Source organism: Chiloscyllium punctatum, chromosome 9, assembly GCF_047496795.1.
Source record: "Chiloscyllium punctatum isolate Juve2018m chromosome 9, sChiPun1.3, whole genome shotgun sequence".
In the NCBI taxonomy this organism is placed as follows: Eukaryota; Metazoa; Chordata; class Chondrichthyes; order Orectolobiformes; family Hemiscylliidae; genus Chiloscyllium; species Chiloscyllium punctatum.
Genome location: NC_092747.1, coordinates 44410209 through 44432412, shown reverse-complemented (window position 1 = coordinate 44432412; position 22204 = coordinate 44410209). Strand labels below are relative to the sequence as shown.

Sequence of the window (22204 nt, the reverse complement as noted above, 5' to 3'; positions counted from 1 at the left end):
TTGAGACAGACTGAGGTCAAATAAACAATACATCTCTTCAAATCTAAAGTGCAATTCAGAGATACAACCAATGTCTGCTTGTTTTTCAAATTTATTTAAAACTACATAAAATCCTTTGCTTAGATAATTTCATTTGAGTTTCCTCTTCATGGTTTTATCTTGTATTTTAATGTGCCCTAATAAATCAAGCATCAGTCTCCTAAATAACATAGGGATGAGGACAGAACTCAGCTTTTATCATTAAACTTCCGAATTTAATCTAACATTTCAGAATTTGTTATTCCTGTCCTTTTATTTTCCAGGAAAGAGTGATCATTGGCCATTCATAGAAGGACACAATATGCCTCTGTGTGGCTGTATAATGCCATTTTCCCCAATCTTGCAGTTTAACTCATTATTACAGGCAAGTAAGTATCTACCATCTGATAACGGGGCTTCTACAGCACAGGTAAGTGCTGCTTTTATGCTGAAATGGAGAGCAGAGAGAGCTGCATGACCTCATGTGATGATACATCTGCCCTATTCCTGATAGCAGGGATAAAGGTGATTTGTTGTATTAATGCACTTTTGAAATCTCACCACACCAGTGTGGATAGTGTGTGTAATCTCATATTGGAAATCTGTCTGAAACCCTGTGCTGCTTAAAAATAGAATACTTCCATCCATTCATAGGCTCAAGTTAAGTTCCAAACTTTTAAAATTTAAATTCTCCATATCCATAACTGGTTTTAGGCTTAAACATGTGAAATTTCATTACCTTTCATTCCTAAATCTAGCACATTAAGTTATCATATGGGTTTGTTTAAACTTCAAATGCTAGAGATCGCACTACAAAAGATAAATATGAATACTTTCATCTTTGATGCATTCAAATGTTACTGTGCATTGTTTTAAATAAATGGTTCAAGTGTAAAATGCTCCATGTTCTCCTTCATAAAAATGTCCGAGGGTTGATGGGTTGATTTTTAATTAAAACTCTGACAAGTTCATTGTCAAACTCAAAGTCCATCCCCTCTGATCCATCTCACACACAAATGCCTCCTCCATCTTAGTTGCAAGGGAGTTTATTCTCTTTAGCTAGCAATTAATGTTAGGAAAGCAATTTATACAGAAAACACAACTAACATCCACTGGCTGCGGGTCACCAGGGGCGTCCTCCCCCAACCCCTTTCCCAGAGCCCCCATGTCCCATTTTACCTCAGTGCCTCAACAACCCGTTTCCACCCATTGCCCCAAGAAGAGATTCATTGCATTGAACTTTGCCTCTGAAACCGTCCTTGCCCCTGAACCTCGACATTGTACCTTACTGATGTCCACCCCACTTCTATACACTCCCCCTCTGGAGGTGGTGGCCAGTGCCATTTACCTCCTCCCACGGCCTACCAACACCTTTGATGCTGTTTTGCATTGTCCCCATACACAGCTTTTGACTCCCCCACCTCATTTGAGAGTGATCCAATCTGTTTATGGACAGACAGATCCTGTGATGGTGATCGTCCCAAGCTGATGGCTGACCCTGGTGAAGCTCCTAGTCTGTGTGCTTAACTGTGACTCTCTGATCAATGCCTAACCCGCCCCCCCCCCCCCCCATCCCCCATCTTGACTGGACTGAGGAGCAACACCCACTCACTTTCGAACATGGTCATTTAAATAAAGAAGCTGTGTAGGCAGCCAGCAGAGGATACAGATGTTGCATTGTCATCTTGGTGGACCATACACGAAATTGTCCATCCTGCCTCTTCCCATGGGCAGATCCCTACTGATAAGCAGGACCGGTAGACTATCTGTGTTTCCAGGCAAAATACCACATCAATATTGAAGCACTGATTTATAGAGGCTCTGGCCAAAGAGCTAACAGGCATGGCACAGCAAGGGAAGGCAAAGATGCTGTGAACCTGTAGTTAGGTGCTGAGTGAGTGAGCACTAAGAGAGCAAGCAAACAGCAGTGAGGTTCAACTTGTGATTTGGGGGTCTGTCCCTATGCACAAAAAGTCTCTGCTGCATCCTTTCAATGTGAGTTATTGGTGCAGATCTGTACTTCCTAAACAACCAGCAAACAGATTGGAGAAGCACAATAAGGACTGTAAGGGATTGGAACATTTTGAATGCTGATACACTTTGATGAGGGAGACTTGTAAGTAGCTGGTATCTATAGATCATGACCTGAGATGCTGATAGTGCTGAGCAACATGGAAGCTCCTCAGAGTCAGCAATGAGCTGAAGTCACCAGGTACCTGCTTCTGAATTCTATGTTGCGGTTCCTTGCCATTGACCTTGTTTACTGGCTTTGATAAGGTATGAAACTTAGTATTACTGAGGTGAGTTGTGGCGTTATCAACGTGTTTTACAAGCAACAATCCCTTTAACTGACAACTTGGCGCTGCCTAGCAAGAAACTCACCTTGCCACTTGGCATAAGCATAGAAGATGCAGTGAACTGTTCTTTATGTCAAGATGGATCTTCTCATCTGATTCTGCACCAAATCTGACCATAGCCTGCGATGTGCAGACCCCTGTGGGATTCTGTCCTTGACTTCACAACAGGATGATTTACACTGACCTGAGCAGCAGACAGATATCTCATCCAAATTATCGGCTTGTGATAGTGCAGTGCTCCCCCAACATTGCACTGAAAAATAGGTTTGTAACAGAGGGGACTGCAATAGCCTGCCAGCAAAGATCTTGATGATATAATGCGCAGAAACGTTGACCACTGTTGTTGAATTCCTGAACCCAGGACAGCTGTGCAGAGTTGCGAGCTATACTCTGAAGAGAGAGAGAAAATAAATCAGAATGAGTATTTTTTTCCCCTAGAAACTATCAATGCCTTTTCTTGCAAAAGTGAACAACACAGAATTTCTTTCTTTTCTAGCTTTCTAGCTTTATAATCCCCTGGTCAAAAAAGAATGAGGAATTGCTGGTGTTAGTTACTGCAGGAAAGCATGATGCAACAGCAAGAAACAGTCGCAATATACTTTCTGAGAACCTTATGAAGGGGCCGATTTAACCCCAACAAGTGGATGGGATTGTGACTGTTCGAGGGTAAAAGTAATTGATTTTAAAAGCAAAAACCCAAAGCAGCAAATTCCGAGTCTTCGTGAATGTGTATTTTTGAGGCAGTTCAGGTATGTCTTTAAACTTTTCATTACCCTGAGTGAATAAAAGCTCATTCACTGTTTCAGGTCCCTCTGGTGAAGAATTTGTACATGAGTACAGTGTTTGCAAATCTTGGTGGTTTGAAACTGACAAGATCAGGATGGGAGAAATCCTGACATCTCATGGGAAGAGGTAGGTCATCATTATCATCTATATCAGCAACAGTGGGATCAGCACATATGTACACAGGAGGGAGGGCCAGTGGATAGAGGGAGCAGAGGAGAAAGAAGCAAAACAGCAAGACTGAGGTTGCAGGAGACATTGCTCATGTCATCGGGTTTAGAGAAACAGGATGCTGTTCCTTGACTGTATACAAGAGCAATGTTCCACACGCTGACAGTGTCACATCAGATGGTAGCAGATGTCTGCAGCCTAGTACAGGAAGACCTGTTTCCTACTGGATATCGCATTTTACTAGTGTCTCTGAAAGTGACAACATCATCATCTTCAGATGGTTCCAGGGTTCGATGGGCAACCCATTCAGATTTTTCAGTTAATGTCAATATGTAGGGCTGGACACTGATGAATTATTTGTCAGGGTCAGCAACGACCCTGAGGAAAAATGAACCAGTTTGAATGGATACTTAGATTCACTTACCTGAACAAATTCCCAAAGGCACAGAGTGACATTGAAACTGAACAACAACTGAAACTGTGGCATTAACAAACTGAGTGAAACTTTTCATTGACAGGATATTTTCATCAACTGACAAATGACATGTGGCCTAGGGGTATTATCACTTGACTGTAAAACCAGAGACACAGCTGGGGATCTGGGTTCCAATCCTACTACTACAGATGGTTGAATTTGAATTCAAGAAACTAAAATGGAATTAAGAACCCATTGTTGATTGTCAGAAAAGCACATTTTGTTCACTAATGTCCCTTAGAAAGGGAAACTGCCATCCTTACCTGGTCTGGCTTACATGTGACTCCAAACCCATTGCAGTGTGGTTGACTCTTAACTGCGCTGTGGGCAATTAGGGATGGGCTTAAATGCTGACCTAGTCAGTAACACCCTCATCTCATAAATGAATGAAAGTAAATTCAGCTGACCATGCAAATGAGTAATATGGTTTTTGAATTAGGGGAAAGTGAGTACTGGAGATGCTGAAGATCAGAATCGTGAGGGTGTTGCCTGACCTGCTGTGCTTTTCCAGCACCACATTCTCGACTCTGATCTCCAGCATCTGCCGTCCTCACTTTCTCCTATATGATCATACTTGCAAAGCTCAGAACCTAGTATCCAACATTAAATATGATTATGTGATTAGATAGCAGTTACAAAACAATCCCAAATGTGTTAAGCATTACACTAACAATCATTTAAGAAGGAATTGCAATATGGTTGACTTATACAGGCTCCTTTAAACTGCAAGCAGTGTGTCTTCTTCAGTTCAAAAATAGCATGCAAGAAAAACCTTCCCTGGTATGTTCTCCATGGCAATATCTCAACTTACAATATCAACTTGCCTGGCTTGAATTTAAACAAAAGAACAATTAAGGATGCATAATAAATGCTGTATTAGACTGCAGTACTCACATTTCATGAATGAATCAACAAAACAAATCTGCTGCCTGGCGTATTCTCTGAGACAATACATCAACCAATCAGAGTCAAACAATCAGTACCCTTTCCTTACTCAGTATAAATTATTTTTCCCTTTGAAATTTGATATTCTTGCATCCGGTCCTGACAAGTGCAAGATGGTGACTTTGACTGTATATCTTTTTTTCTGCAATATTCTTTCCAATACTTTTAATGCAGCACTGTAATCTCTCTGAGATTTGATCACAGATAGGCATGGATGATGGTGGAAAGATAATCATCAGGTCAATCATTCTTTGGTAACCGACGGTGTCCCGATCACTGAATGATTCACTCACTCATTTCACTCATGTGATAAAGTGTCGTCTACTCAGTTCTAAATTTACTTGTTGCCACATTACTCCTCTGTACCCTTATCCTGAGTGGTATAAATTATGCTTTGGAGTCACCTCTTCTATTTTATTTGTCACCTTTTATATCTCAACATGTTCTCTGAGATTTGTTTTGTTTCATGTGTGAAAGGTTTGAGGTATTAAGGTTGTTCTTTATGCCTGAATCCTGTAAGACTTGGGACACTTTTGTGAGCTTGCTCGGCATTAGCTCCAACCTTTTGATGTTTCTGTTGTCACTCAGTGATCAGTATTAAGAAGGACAGTCTGATCAGCTACAGTATCATATCCCCTCTGAATGGGCAATATGGTTCAGGGTTTTGTTTAATTGGCTCAATGTTGCCCCAAAATGGTTCGACATTGGAAAGTATTGAAACCATGAGCATGCTGGATGACTTCCAGTTTCTTCGTTAGTTAGATCAATACCATTAGTGAAAGTTTTTCTGTGATATTTTCCCTCCCATGTATAGTAATAAGAATGAAACTGGACAGATGATTTGGCATTGACCTAGATATCAGAAATGAGAATAGCAAAGCAAAGTCAGTCCTGTTGACATACAAAGTCCTCCTTACTAACATCTGGGACTTACGAAAAATTAGGAATGTGTCTCTCAGATAATTCAGCAACAGCCTGATAGTATCATACTCAAGGAGTCATATTTATTAAGACAATGGCCAGGCATTACCATTACCATCACAGAGTCTGTCCTGTCCCACTGGCAGGACAATGCACCAGTGATAGTGGCTTAGTAATATACAGTTGGGCAGGGAGTGGTACTGGGATCCTTAATATTGACTCCTTATTCCATGAAATCTCATGGCATCAGGTCAAAAATGGTAAATTCCCATTGATTACCACCTACCACCTCTCTCCATGCACTCATCTCTGTCAATTAACAGATCAGTTTTCTTCCAAGTTGGTTGGGCTTAGGATGCTCACCAACTTGTTAAAAGCCGTGAGGATGGCAAGGGCACATAATTTACACTTGCTGGGGAAATTGGAAGCCCAGCAGTGGCACCAAGCTGGGCAAGTCCTAACAACTCAAAGGTTAGATAGGAATTACTGTAAGAGGTGGGGGAACAAGCAAGTGGGGGAAAAAAATAATTCACCTTTTGATCGTGGGTGTTGCTGGCTGCCCACCATTTATTACCCATCCCTACTTCTCCTTGAGAAGGTGGTGGTGAGCTACCTTCCTGGATAAAGAAGTCCATGTGCTGTAGACCTATGTGGCAGTGAGTGAATTCCAGGGTTTTGGCCCAACAACAGTGAAGAAACAGTGATATATTTTCAAATCAGGATGGTGAGCAGGGATTGGAGGGGAGCTTGCTGGTGGTGATGTTCCCACGTACTTCTGTCCTTGTCCTTCGAGATGCACTAAACTTGCACTCAGACTTACACTTAAAAATGCACTTGACTGGCCCCTCACCAATCTACCTCAAGCAGATCTTTGTTCATTACTGAACTATCAGAGGGAGTGACCAGGGCAAAGTCCATCTGGAAAAGAAATCCCATCTTCATATTGAAAGTGCCCAGTTGTGCGTGTGGAAATGCTATCATGTTAAATGGGACAGATATCAAACAGATCTAGCAACTCAAGACTAAGCTTCTGTTGGCTGTGGGTCATCTGCAGAATTGCACTGAACAACCAAATATATTCTTTAATGTCAAATCCCCCAATTTACCATTATCGCCCAGCCAAGTAATAACTCCTAGTTCAATGAAGAGTGCAGGAGGGTATGCCAGGAACAGCACCAAGCTCACCTAAAAATGAGCTGTTAACCTCGTAAAGCTACAATACAGGACTATTTGCATGCCAATCAATAAGTACTTGCTACAATCAAAAGGGTTAATAAACCCAGAGCCAACAGGTAAGAATTAAGCTGTGCTGTCCTGCCATATACAGCTAAACTTGACAGTGGACACCCAAACCACTCACTGGAGCAGAAGACTTCTAATTAATGGATGGGGGCAGAGGGTGGGTGAAAAGAGCAGCAGATCAATGCTACAGTAAAGATGAAGCATTAAAATTGTCATTCCAAAGTGTCATGTTGATGACCCATTTCAGCTTCTGCCTGAGGTTGCCAGCTTTATAGGCAATTTAATTCACACTGATATCAAGAAATGCCTGAAAAGATTGGATGTTATAAAGGCTATGGGCCCTACCATGTTTCCAGCCAACCGTATTGAAAGCATGCGCTCTAGAACTTCCCACCTCATAATTAAACCATTCCAAGACAGCTAAAACATCGACATCCAGCTACATCGAAAAGTGTCTGGATATATTCTGTCCACAAAAAAAGGGCAATTTCAACCCAGGTGATTACCATCCCATCAGTCTACTCTTGATCATCAGAAAAGTGTCACTGACAGTGTAATCAAGTAGCACTTAATGCACTCAATGATGCTCAGCTTGTCTTTGCCAGATCCATTACAGATTCGATTCAAAAATGGACAGAAGAGTTGAATTCTAGAGGTGAGGTCAGACTGATTGCCTTTGACATTGAGCTGAGCAAGGAGGCTGAGAAAAACCAGTTAGGTAAAAACAATGACTGCAGATGCTGGAAACCAGATTCTGGATTAGTGGTGCTGGAAGAGCACAGCAGTTCAGGCAGCATCCAAGGAGCAGTGAAATCGACGTTTCGGGCAAAAGCCCTTCATCAGGAATAAAGACAGAGAGCCAGTGTCAATGGGAATTGGGGTAAAACTGCTGATGACTGGAGTTATACCTGACACAAAGGAAGATGGCTGTATTTATTGGAGGTTCAGAATCTCAGATCCAGCACGTCCATGCAACAATAATTTCTCAGATAAGCGTCCTAAGCGCAACCATTTCCACATACTTCATTAATGATCTTCCCTCATCAGAAGGTCAGAAGTGGGGATGTGCATTGATAATTACACAATGTTCAAAACATCGATGACTCCTCAGATATTGAAGCATAGCAACAAATCAACAGCATTCACACTTGGACTAACAAGTAGTAAATGGCTTTACTGACATATAATTGCAGTGACCTTCCCCTGTGAGACAGGATCCAAACATTGTCCATGGACTTGCAATGGAAATACCATTTCTGATTCCCTCACTAGTTCATCCTGTGACCAGACGTTGAACTGAATAGAAATACTGTGGTTACACAAGTAGATCAGAGACTGGGAATCCTGCGCTGTGTAACTCACCTTCTGACTTGTCAAAGTTTGTCCACCATCCACTAGGCACAAGTCAGGATATTCTCAACTTGCCTGGAAGAGTGCTCCTCTATCATCACTGAAGAGCCTCAATACCATCCGGGATGAGGCAACCTACTTGATTGGCATCCTCACCTGCAACATTCAGTTCTCTCAGCACAAATGCATAGTGGTAGCAGCATATAGTCTATAAAATGCACTGCAAACAATTCACCAGTTCTCTGCTGATAGCATCTTTCAATTCCAGGGCTGTTGCCTCAGTGCTAGCTTTCTATATTTGTACACACATACTTTCAAGCCCCTTTGAGTTATAGGTTTCTGTAGATTTTCTCCATTTAAATAGTACTTTTTTTTTGTTCTTGCTTTCAAACTGAACAATTTCACATCTTCCCACACTGTCCTCCATTTCAAAGCCCTGTGCAGATGGGAGGCTAGATACAGAATGGACTGGGTTGGAAGACCATTGTACTTATCAATTTTTTCTCCATTTTATAACTTATTCCTAAAATCTGCAATGCTGGACTTTTTACTTCTCTTTCTTTTTAAGAACTGTAACTGAAGAGGATATACCTAGGGCCCGAAATGGTGACTTATACACTTTTCACTGTATCCATTGGAGTACATGTGAGAGTAAAGCTAGTTCTAATTCTAATTCTGATCTCATTGAATGGCAGAACAGGTTCAAGGTGTTAAATGGCACACTCCTGTTTTTATGTTCCTACATCCATTTGTCAATTTTTTTGCCCACTTCCTTAATTTATCATTATCTATCTGTGAACTTTCTGTACATAGCTTGCCCTTCCACATATTTTTGTGTCATAACAGATATTCTCAACACTACTGATGTCAGGCCAATCAGTCTATGATTTCTTATTAGCTTTCCACCTTCATTTTTAAATAATGGTGTTATATTAGATACCCTCTAATCCATAGGAACTGTTCCAGAGTCTGTAGAATCTTGAAAGAGGACTATCAAAACATCCATTGTTTCTAGTATCACTTCCTTAAGTTTCAGAGTTCTGCAATCTCTGATCATTTAGTTAATACGTTTGTTTTTAATTCTTCCTCCCAAAATTAACAATTTCATATGTTCCCACACTAAGCTCTGTTTGCCAGATTTTTGACAATTCCCTTAACCTCTTTGTTGAGTCTTTATGCCCACTTAACAAATTATGTTCTCGCATATCTTTGTCATCACAACATTTAACAACCATATCTTCAGTTCCTTCATCCAAATAATTTATGTTAAAATATTGAGAAGACAGTACAACATTGTGGCACACTACTCATTATGCCTTGCCAACTTGAGAAATGCCCATATCTGCTTATTTTTCTGCTTTGTGTTAGCCAGCCAATCTTCTATCCATGCCAGTATGCCACCTGCTAGAGTGTGAGCTTTTATTTTCTGCAATAACCTTTGATATGGCACCTTCTCAAATCCTTTTTAAAATCTAAGTACCATAGAAATTTAAGGAACCAGCCCCTCATTATCTGTAGCACATACCACTTCTTCTAATAACTCAAGAAAATTGGTTAAATATGACTTCTCTTCCACAAAACACATCGGCTACCTTGGTAGTCACTTCTTTTCGGAACCTTGCATGAAATTCATCAGGACCCAAGGATTTATCAGCTTACATTTCCTACATGGTTTTGATAACCATAAATTTTCTGAGTTCCTTCCTAATTTCCTGATCTACAGCTATTTCTTGGATGTTACTTATGTTCTCTGTAGTGAAGGCCCATGCATACCATCTGTTCAATTGATCTAAATCTCCTTATATTTCAGTATTAATTCCCCAGTCTCACTCACTTGGTGCTTACATTAACACTTCTCCTTTTTAAATAGCTATAGGAATGTTTATGATTAGTTTTTTATATATCTAGCAATCTTTCACCATATTTTTATTTTTCTTTGCTTTGCTTTTCAGTCATTTTTTGTTACTTTTATATTTTCTGTCCAATCTTTTGCCACGTTACTCATTGTTGCATAGCTACATGTTTTTTGTCTCAATGTTTGGTACAATTCTAAAGTTTTTAGGTAACCCACAGGTGTTGAATCTTCTTCATGGAATTTTTCTGTTTCCTTGGAATGTATCTGAGCTGCATATTTTGAGATATCCCACTAAATGTCTGCCATTACAGCTGTATTGATCCATTCCTTAACCTAATTTCTAGTTCACTTTGGCCAGCTTTGCTTTCATGCTCTCTAATTGCCCTTCATTAAGTTTAAAATACTAATCCTGGACCAACTCCTCTCTCTGTCAAGCTGAATATGTTATGGTCACTGTTACCTAAATGAACCTTTACTATGAATCCTATCTTGTTGCACAATATCAGGTTCAGTATAGCTGGCTCTCTGGTTGGCTGCTATAATACCAGGCTGTCTGCCTCCAGGCTCAGTTGCAGGAGAAAGTGAGGACTGCAGATGCTGGAGATCAGAGTCAAGAGTGTGGTGCTGGAAAAGCACAGCAGGTCAGGCAGCATCTGAGGAGCAGGGCGAAGCGATGGTTTGGGCAAGAGCCCTTTGTCAGTTGCAGGAATGCCATTTGAGTGAGATGAGGTGCATGGGATTAATACTAGGTAGCTATACTTGTTCATAGTTGTACACATCTAGTTAATGCAAGTAGTTTTTCAAAATACGTTATTGTAATTATTGTACAAATAGCTAGGAGCTGGTGCATATAATTTGCATTCAGGTCAGTGTAAGCTGCACTGTTGATTAGAAGATTTCAAAATTTGATAAGACCTGAAAACAAGGCAAAGTGATGAATGATTAACCAATGGCCATTGTTTCTGATGAATGCAATGTGCAATCTTCACCCCTCAGGCAGGTAGTTAACTGCTTGCAGCTTTGTTTTCTAACCTTAAAGCAGGATGTCCTGGTCGACTATCAGATCTTCAGTTTCAGCAGTGTCACCAGAAGCCGAGTTAGGGCACGATGGGTGTCTTCCAGTAGGGATGGCCCTTGCCATTCAGTGGCGGGGATGAGCGATGTTTTAAGGGTAACACCATTTAATAGATTGTCTTGATTTAATTAGGACTCATCTGGCAGGCAGGACGCTCGGTCTTACTGGGCAAGTGGTCGAGATGGCAACGTGCCCCTCCATGTTCACTCGGGTGATTTAGTCTGTAGTCAGTATGCAGTGTGTTGTCAAATGGATGCATACCTGATCAGGAGTGCATGACTGTGAAAACCTACCTTGAGCTAAAGGCACTCTTCACAAACTAAAACCTGTCTTTACCTTTTAAAGGTAATGTGCATTTTAGCAGAGGTTGATGGCAAAAAAGCTGTTGGCCAGATGGCTAATGTGTGGTTGAGATAACACTGACATTGCTGGGTTTGATCCCCATTTAGTCTGGACTAGACTCAGTTTTGCTTCCTTACATTCCCATAACAAAAAAAACATGTCACTTTGCTATGAATAATTACCAAGAAACTGCCTGCAGGCAGAGAAGTTGAGAAGAAGGTGCTGGAAGGCATTGTAAAACTGAGTGCAACCTGGAAAAGACGTAGGAATGATGCCACATAGAAGGGAATGGAGCAGAAGAAGGGACCCGGGTTCAATTCCCGCCTCGGTCAACTGTCTGTGTGGAGTTTGCACATTCTCCCCGTGTCTGCGTGGGTTTCCCTTGGGTGCTCCGGTTTCCTCCCACAGTCCAACGATGTGCAGGTTCGGTGAATTGGCCATGCTAAATTGCCCACCGTGTTAGATTCATTAGTCAGGGGTAAACGTGGGAGGGTCTGGGTGGGTTGCTCTTCAGAGGGTCAGTGTGGACTTGTTGGACCGAAGGGCATGTATCCGCATTGTCGGGAATCTAATCTAATCTAAGGTATTCAGAGTATGGCGGTTCTTTCTGGGGTGGCACGGTGGCACAGTGGTTAGCACTAATGCCTCACAGCGCCAGAGACCTGGGTTCAATTCTTGCCTCAGGTGACTGAGTGTGTGGAGTTTGCACATTCTCCCCATGTCTGCGTGGGTTTCCTCCGGGCACTCCGGTTTCCTCCCACAGTCCAAAAATGTGCAGGTTAGGTGAATTGGCCATACTAAATTGCCCATAGTGTTAGGTGAAAGAGTAAATGTAAGAGAATGGGTCTGGGTAGGTTGCGCTTCGGTGGGTTGGTGTGGACTTGTTGGGCCGAAGGGCCTGTTTCCACACTGTAAGTAATCTAATCTAATCTAAAAGATCTTTTTGTTACTGGTGTCCTTTGGTGGAGAGTGAGCTAAGGATATGAAATGTAATTTATCCACATCAGGCCATAAGGTCTTTGAAGTGATCTCTTAGAAGGAAGTGGTTTCAGGCAGCGGTGGAAGTCAGTCTGTCTGCAATGCTCAAGAAGTCTCCAAAGTTGGTGAATTATCTCCTCAGATGCCAAACCTCATCAGAATGTGTGGTCCCACTGCAATTGTGCACAGAGGGCTCAGAAGAGAACTTTGATGGGCCAAGATTAAGAAGCTAACATTTATGCACACAGAAATACATGGTGTATTGCCGAGTCTACCAGAAAGCCTGTGAATAATGGCAAGGAACACAGAGGAGTTCAACACTAACTTGTTACAGGAGTTGCATGTTTGAAGGGGTAGGATAGTAGATATCTCCAAAGCCAGGTCATGGTAGTCAACACCTATGAAAGAGGATGCATGCAGTGGCTGCAGAGAAACAGAGGACAAGCTAAACATAAAGCTGCCTGAAACAGCAGGCTCTTTAAGTAATGCCCCTGCAGTAGTGTTACTGTCATCACCATGATTTATCCAGACAAAGGTCAATTACCATAATACAGCTTTTAATATTTCAGTAAGTCCTCGATATCATGGAAGAGTCTAAACCAAGATGACAGGTCTCCACCATCAAATAGGATATGTCTCCTGCTATTTTGAACATTCGGTGCTAATTTTCTCTCTGCGCAAATGAATTTGTAGGGCAATGACTCTAACTGTAAACATAAATCACTGACTGACTCAACACCTCCCTCATCTCACCCAGTCTCCTTCCTCTAATGCCACGACCAATCTGATTATGGCAAGGATATTATTTTATTTTCCAGGATCTACCTTGCTGAGATTTTGTCGATTACTATGTACTGCATTTCCATTGGCAAAGCGGGTTTAGAGTTGACCATTTAAACCATAATTCATTCATTTCCATTAGTGTAAATGATAGCATTTTACAGGACATGACACTTTTTGCGACACAGAGAGGTTAAGTAATCAGGTCACTTGAAGTTTTCTGTGTGCTTTGTAAGACTGGGCTACTTTGCTTGTGGTTTACTGAGATGGATATCTCAGGGATTCTTAAACACCCTGGAGGCAGAAAAGGCAAACTGAAGAAGCCAGGACAATTAAGAGATTGAACTTACAAATATGCCAAGGATGATATCACACGTCTTTTCTTGTCTGTTTTGACTTACATTTGGCTCCAGGCGAGATGTTAAATGTACTTTATTAAGTTAAAAGTGTTTTTTTTGAGGCACGGACTTTACCTTTTCCTGCTTCACACAATGCTGCTCAAAACCCAGACAAAAGGCAAGCCAGCCACAAGAACTTCTCAATTCTTTTTATCATAAATACATCTTTATCCACTAATTTATGTGTAAAGACACTGACAAAATAACACTTTTATGTGAGAAACACAAGATTGGCTTCATATCTTATCTCAGGGTATTACAGCATTAATGGACTTTCTTGTTTAAATTAAATGTAAAGCTTTCAATACTGAATTAAAATGTTACCATGTGATTTTACAGCAAGGGGATCATTAATATAAAAGGTATGAAAAGGACACAGTGCATTAAAGGAAGCTACGTTTTCCAGTCTAAATTCTCGTTGTTGATTCTTTGTGTCAAAAATGGATTTTGCAACATTATATGTGCCCTTTATTTTCAAAAGGAATATTTTCCTTTCTGAAAGCACTTCACCTGCTCTTTAATTTTTTTTATGTACCATCGTGTTTTTACTCATGCAGGCAACATGGTTCTGTACATCCAGAGTTCAGAAACAGTCTTTTGTGTGCCTTCTCTGCCACCATGAGGCTGTTCATGTGAACTACACTTAGCAGGAAGATGAATGATCTACTTTGATTTTTGAAACAATATTGGATTAGACGATATGGGTGGCACCAGCAAAGCAATGTTCATTGTCCTTGTCTAATTGTTCAGATAATGTAGACACTCTCCTTATTATGCTGTTGCCAATGTGATGATAGTGCATGCAACTAAGAAAGTGGAGAAAGAACAGGCAATTTCGCCCTCAGAGTGTGCTCCACTATTCAACAAGATCATCCCTCATCTGATTGTAAACTCAAATCCACATCCCTGCCCTGTCCTAATAACCTTTTACCAAGAATCTATCTAACTCTATCTTAAAAGTGTTCACGATCTCTGCTTCCACACCTTTTCAGGAGGAGAATTCAAAAGACTCACAACCCTTGAAGAGAAAAAAAAACTCCTTGATCTCTTAAATAGCAGCACTCTGTTTTAAACAGTGACCTTCGCTTCTTCATTCTCCCATAAGAGGAAATATTGTCTTCACATCGACCTTGACAAGACCCCTCAGGATCACATACATAGTCATCAACATTCCATATACTTATCTAAACACTGGGAGGTACAACCCTCACCTGCAATTCTTCATGAACATCCCTAATTGCCAGAGGCATTTCTATGGGTCTGACGTTACATGCAGACCAGATCAGGAAAGGGTAGCAGATTTCCTTCACTAATGGACATTCAGTGAAGCAGATGGGTTTTTGCACCAGTCAATGGTGATTTTATGAGACCATAAGATAGAGGAGCGGAATTAAGCCATTTGGCCTATTGAGTCTGTTCTGCCATTTGATCATAATTCAAGATGGAGGATGGGAAAACAATGTAGCTGTAAGAGCTGCTCTTTTTTTGAGGTATTTTAAGTGTTGGAGCTAATTCCCTTGAATTCCAGGAGCAGTAATTACTGTTTTATTAGCTGCTGCGTTGTTTTGGAACTTCGGGGGGAGGGAAAAGATCAAAACAACAGCACTTTTAAAAGGAGGAAGAGAACAAAGGTGGAGACCATGTGCTCAGTGTGTGTATGAGAGAGAGGGATAGAAAAAAAACCTACACCACTGTCTGACACAGCAGTGAATCTGCACAGCTACAGCCTTTGCTATTTGAGTTTAAGTACCTCTGGATATCGGAGGTTGTGAGAATAATTAACAAAAAGCAAAATTCACAGCTGACCTTGGAGGAACCTGTGTGGGAGAGCTCACAGCACAGGAGCAGATAAGTGGGAGAAAGTGAGGATTGCAGATGCTGGAGATCGAGGTCGAGAATGTGGTGCTGGAAAAGCACAGCAGGTCAGGCAGCATCAGAGGAGCAGGAGAGATGATATTTCAGGCATAAGCCCTTCATCACAAAATCTGAGGAGCAGATAAATCTGAGGTTTTTAAGTGTAAACTTGCTGTTTTTTTTAGATTGTGAATAGAGTGGGTTCTTTTTGGTTATATGTTTTATTGAGATCTGTCTCTTGATTAAAATTTAAAAATATAAAACATACATACTAACTTAGCCAGGAACAGTGTTTTTAGAGCAGTAAGGTTGTGCTATTTTCTGTAGATTGTTAAGGTGCAAAGATGGCCTTCAGTAGAGTGATATGGCAGATTGGGGAGAATTTCCATGTTGCTGATGATTATGTCTACAGGAAGTGTGTTTGGTTGCAAATACTATCAGATCACATGGATTGTTTGGAGCGGCAGTTAGAGGCAATGAAGAACTTATAGGGATTAGGGGGTGTGATGGAAGGGAGAAAAATGGAGGTACAGTCAGGTAGATGAGTTACCACCAGGAAAGGTAGAAGAGGATGGCAGATAGTGCAGGAGTCCCCTGTGGCTACCCCCATCTCAATCAAGTATGCTGTTTTGGAAAATGTCGAGAGTGATGGACTCTCAGGGGAATGTAGCATGAACAGCCAAGTTTCTGGTTTTGAGACAGGCTCTAATAGAACATAGAACATAGAACATAGAACAATACAGCACAGAACAGGCCCTTCGGCCCACGATGTTGTGCCGAACTTCTAACCTAGATTAAGCACCCATCCATGTACCCATCCAAATGCCACTTAAAGGTCGCCAATGATTCTGACTCTACCACTCCCACGGGCAGCGCATTCCATGCCCCCACCACTCTCTGGGTAAAGAACCCACCCCTGACATATCCCCTATACCTTCCACCCTTCACCTTAAATTTATGTCCCCTTGTAACACTCTGTTGTACCCGGGGAAAAAGTTTCTGACTGTCTACTCTATCTATTCCTCTGATCATCTTATAAACCTCTATCAAGTCACCCCTCATCCTTCGCCGTTCCAACGAGAAAAAGCCGAGAACTCTCAACCTATTCTCATACGACCTATTCTCCATTCCAGGCAACATCCTAGTAAATCTCCTCTGCACTCTCTCCAAAGCTTCCACATCTTTCCTAAAGTGAGGCAACCAGAACTGCACACAGTACTCCAACTGTGGCCTAACCAAAGTCCTGTACAGCTGCAACATCACTTCACGACTCTTGAATTCAATCCCTCTGCTAATGAACGATAATACTCCATAGGCCTTCTTACAAACTCTATCCACCTGAGTGGCAACTTTCAAAGATCTATGTACATAGACCCCAAGATCCCTCTGTTCCTCCACCTGACTAAGAACCCTACCATTAACCCTGTATTCCGCATTCTTATTTGTTCTTCCAAAATGGACAACCTCACACTTGGCAGGGTTGAACTCCATCTGCCACTCCTCAGCCCAGCTCTGCAACATATCTAAGTCCCTTTGCAAACGACAAATGCCCTCCTCACTGTCCACAACTCCACCTATCTTCGTATCATCTGCAAATGTCCACAACTCCACCTATCTTCGTATCATCTGCAAAATGTAACAAGGGGTATGTCAGGTTCCAAGCAATCGATTGTGATAGGGGACTCTCTAGACAGAGGCACAGGCAGATGTTTCTGTGGCCGACAGTGAGAAAGCAAAATGGTGTGTTGCCTTTCTGGTGCCAGGATCAAGGATGTCTTGGAGAGAGTGCAGAAGATTCTCAAAGGGGAGAGGATCCAGCAGCAGGTTGTTATGCACATTGGAACTTACAACATAGGAAGGGAAAAGGATGGGATACTGGAGGGAGAATAAAGGAAGTTAGGCAGGAATTTAAAAAGGAGGTCCTCAAGGGTAGTAATATTTGGATTACTCCCAGTGCTACGAGCTAGTGAGGGCAGGAATAGAAGAATGGAACAGATGAATTTGTGTCTGAGGAGCTGACGCAGGGAGAAGTGTTAACATTTTTGGATCACTTGAGTCTCTTCTGGGGTAAAAGTGACCTTTACAAGAAGGATGGACTGCACCTGAATTGGAAGGGGACTAAGATACTGGCAGGGAGATTTGCGAGAGCTGCTTGGGATGATTTAAACTAGTAAGGAGACAGGTGGGACCCAGGGAGATAGTGAGGAAAGACACCAATCTGAGACTGATATGTTTGGAAAAAGGAGTGAATCGAACAGTCAGGGCAGGCAGAAACAAAGCAGGGAATGAGGTAAATTAAACTGCATTTATTTCAATGCAGGAGGCCCAACAGGGAATGCAGATGAACTTAGGGCATAGTTAGGAACATGAGACTGGGATATCATAGCAATTACAGAAACATGGCTCAGGGATGGTCAGGACTGGCAGCTTAACGTTCCAGGATACAAAAGCTACAGGAAGGATAGAAAGTGGGGCAAGAAAGGAGGGGGTGTGGCATTTTTGATAAGAGATAACATTACGGCTGTACTTAGGAAGGTATTCCTGGGAATACAATCAGGGAAGTTATTTGGGTGGAACTGAGAAATAAGAAAGGGATGTTTACCTTATTGGCATTGTACTACAGACCCCCTCAATTGTCAGCAGGAAATTGAGAAACAAATTTGTAAGGAGATCTCAGCTATCTGTAAGAATAATAGGGTGGTTATGGTAGGGGATTTTAACTTTCCAAACAAAGACTGGGACTGCCATAGTGTTAAGGGTTCAGATGGAGAGGAATTTGTTAAGTGTGTTGTTGGAGGGAATCCTGAGGGACAGGATTTACACGTATTTGGAAAGGCAAGGACTGATTAGGGATAGTCAACATGGCTTTGTGCGTGGGAAATCATGTCTCACATACTTGATTGAGTTTTTTTTGAAAAAGTAACAAAGAGAATTGATCAGTGCAGAACAGTGGATGTGATCAATATACACTTCAGTAAAGTGTTCGACAAAGTTCCCCATAGAAGACTGGTTAGCAAGGTTTGACCAGTGGAATACAGGGAGAACTAGCCATTTGGATACAGAACTGGCTCAAAAGTATAAAACAGAGGGTGGTGATAGAGGGTCCTTTTCAGACTGGAGGCTTCTGACCAGAGGTGTCCCACAAGGATCGGTACTGAATCCACTGCTGCTCATCATTTATATAAATTATTTGGATGTGAACATAAGAGGTATTGCTAGTGAGTTTACAGATGTAGTGGACAGCGAAGAAGGTTGCCTGAGAATATAACAGGATCTTGATCAGATTTCTTTACCCCATTTAGAAAATAGTCTACACCTCTATTCTGTCTACCAAAGTGCAAAACCTCTCACTTTTCCATACTGTATTCCAACTGCCACTTTTTTGCCCACTCTCCTATCTTGTCCATGTCTTTCTGCAACCAGCACATCTCCTCAATACCACCTGCGCCTCCATCTTATCTTTGTGTCATCTGCAAACTTAGCAACAACACTCTCAATTTCTTCATCTAGACTGTTAATATATAATGTGAATACTTGCGGTCCCAATATTGACTCCTGTGGAACTCCACTTGTTGCTGGTTGCCATCCTGAAATAGACCCCTTTTTCCCCAGTCTCTGCTTTCTGCCAGTCAGCCAATCCTCTATCCATGCCAATACATTATTCCTAACACCATGGACTCTTGATTTATTGCACAACCTCATGTGTGGTACCTTGTAAAAGGCCTTCTGGAAACCTGCTAACTCTCCTTTGTCGAACTTGCTCATTACCTCCTCCAGAATTCTAACAGATTTGTCAAGCATGACCTCCCCTTGATGAAGCCAGGCTGATGCAGTTCTTTTTTTACAATGGACATTCAAGTACACTACAATCTCATCCTTAATAATGAACTCTAAAATCTTACCAACAACCGAGGTCTGGTTAACCAGTCTATATTTTCCCAACTTTTGACACCCCTCTCGATTAAACAGATGTTACATTACCAATTTTCCAATCTTCTAGGACCATCCCTGACTCCAGTGTATCCTGAAAGATTACAAAGTTTATTAAATTTATATTTCACTGACTGCCATTGTGGGATTTGAACCCATGCCCCCAAAAGATTAGCCTGGTTTTCTCGATAACGATTTCAGTGGCATTACCAGTAAGCCAGTGCCTCCTCTTAGTACTATACATGGTATTTCAGATTTGTTCTCATTGGTAACCTGTATATTTGAAAAAAAACTTTTTTTCTTCTGTGTTAAATTCCTCTTGCAGTAGACAATAACGTTCTGTTCGCTTTCCTAGTTACTTGCTGAACCTGCACTTTCGTGATTCATGCACTAGGACATCCCAGATGATTCCTGTGCATTGCAGAGCTTTCCAATCTCTTGTTGTTCAATCTCCCGCGCTTCTTCATTATTCTTCCTGCCAAAATACATATCGTCACATTTTCCCACATTTTTCCCTGGTCGCTATTTCATTGCCAACTCACCGAAACGATCTGTATCTTTTGGTATCTTTCTTATGTTATCTTTGCAACGTACTTTCCTAGTAATCATAATGTAATCAGCAAATTTCTCAAACCTTCCATGCTTTAATCCAAATCATTACTAAAAAGTGGTGAACAGTTGAATCCCTGCACTGAACCCTGTGGCACATCATTCATTACTTATTGCCTACTCTGTGCTTCCTGTTAGACAATCGCCTAACCCTCAACACCAAGATCAAGATGGCATAAGTTTAAGGTGAGAGCGGGAAAGATTTAAAAGGGACCTAACGGGGCAACTTTTTCACACAAAGAGTGGTGCACATATGGAATGAGCTGCCAAAGGAAGTAGTGGAGGTTGATACAATTACAACATTTAAAAGGCATCTGGATGGGTATATGAATAGGATAGGTTTCAAGGGATATGGGCCAAGCGCTGGCAAATGGGACTAGATTAATTCAGGATATCTGGTCAGCATGGACAAATTGGACCGAAAGGTCTGCTTCTGCGCTGTACATCTCTATGAATCATTGACTCTATATCTGCTTCTACCATTTCCCCTGACAGTATATTCCAGGTACCTACCAACCTCTATGTAAAAAAAACTTGCCTCACACACCTCCCTTAAACTTTTCCCCTCTCACCTTAAACCTATGCCCCTCTCTTCATCAGTATGCTGTCTGGAATGAAGCATTGCAGCTATGAAGAGAGGCTGGATATGCTCAGGTTGTTTCCTTTGGATCAGAGAAAGTTGAGGGTGACCTGACCTGGGTGTATAAGATTATGAGGGGCATGGACAAGGTGTATAGGAAGCAGCTGTTCCCCTTACTAGAAGGGTCAATAACAAGGGGCTTAAATTTGAAGTGAACGGCAGGAGGTTTAAAGGAGAACTGAGGATTTCTTTTTCGCCCAGAGGTGGTGGGAGGTTTGGAATGCACTGCCTGGGAGAGCATTTAAGGTGGGAGACCTTTAAAAAGAAGTTGAATGAGCAGTTGAAGTGTCATGATGTTTAAGCCTACAGGTCTAGTGCAGGAAAATGGAACTAGAATAGGCAGTGACATAGGTTTTGCGGCATAGACTCAATGGGCTGAAGAGCCTCTTCTGTATGGTATAATTCTGCATTTCTATGATTCTAGTTGTTTATATGTGATAAAATAGTAATGGTAGTGGTGGACATGATTTTAATCCAGAGAAGCTTGTAACATGAGTACAACAGTAACTGTGTCTTGTTATCTGCTAAGAATCTATGTACGTATTTGTCTAATCAACTTTTCAGCAATGTTATTACCCACATTGGAGCAGGTGGGAATTGAACCCAGGTAAATCTAATGAGCACTAATGCTGTGGAAGCTGCATTTTGGGATTTTTAGGCCTAATTTCTAGAGCAGTGCATTGATAACCCAACTAGTGAATAGGCTATTTTATACCTAACATTTTCTGACACAAAAGAGCTAAATAGTAACCTTATAAAAGACTCGTTAGGGATTACTAGCCATATTATGATAGCATTTTAAATTATGCTTGGAAGTTAAGTAGTTCAAACTGAATCTAAGGTTTTAAACTGGCAGAAAGAAAATTATGAAGATTTGAGGTAAATTGGCAAATGTGAATACTGCAAAGGGAACCTTATAGAAGCCTGAAGGCCATGAGTTATGGTAGGATTTGTCACAGAATCCTCAACACCAACTCCGTAGCCAAGAAAACCCAGCAGCGTCTCTACTTTCTGTGTAGGTTGACACTACAGAGGGTTCATTGAGAGTACCCTGAGCAGCTGCGTCACTGCCTGATTTGTGAATTGCACCATCTTGGATTGTAAGACCCTACAAAGGATAGTGAGGACAGCTCTCTCTTCCCTCCATTACAGGCATTTACACCACATGCTGCATCTGAAAGATTAACAGCATTGTGGAAGACCCAACATATCCCTCATTCAAACTCTTCTCCCTCCTGCCATCTGGCAGAAGATACTAGAACATTCGGTCTCTCACAGCCAGATTGTGCAATAGTTTCTTCCCCCAAGCCATCAGGCTCCTTAACACTGTATGATCACAGTCTATTCCATTTACAATTCTTTGCATGACTTTTCGAATTGCTGCTAAAACAATAGATTTATTAATCATCATTCATTATTGCACTGTAATTTGTCCACCACTGTGCCTATTACAGTGTTGTCTTGTGTTTTTACACATTTCT

At 41.5% G+C, this 22204-nt stretch overlaps 1 long non-coding RNA gene across 1 annotated transcript in view; it reads right to left on the bottom strand.

Moving 5' to 3' along the window:
* The window catches only part of LOC140481008 (uncharacterized), a 42170-nt gene extending 39430 nt beyond the window's left edge, over positions 1-2740 (bottom strand). The window contains exon 1 of the long non-coding RNA XR_011961448.1: positions 2560-2740. This is a non-coding gene — a long non-coding RNA (uncharacterized lncRNA). The remainder of the gene's footprint in view (positions 1-2559) is intronic.
* Between the last annotated feature and the right edge of the window lie 19464 nt (positions 2741-22204).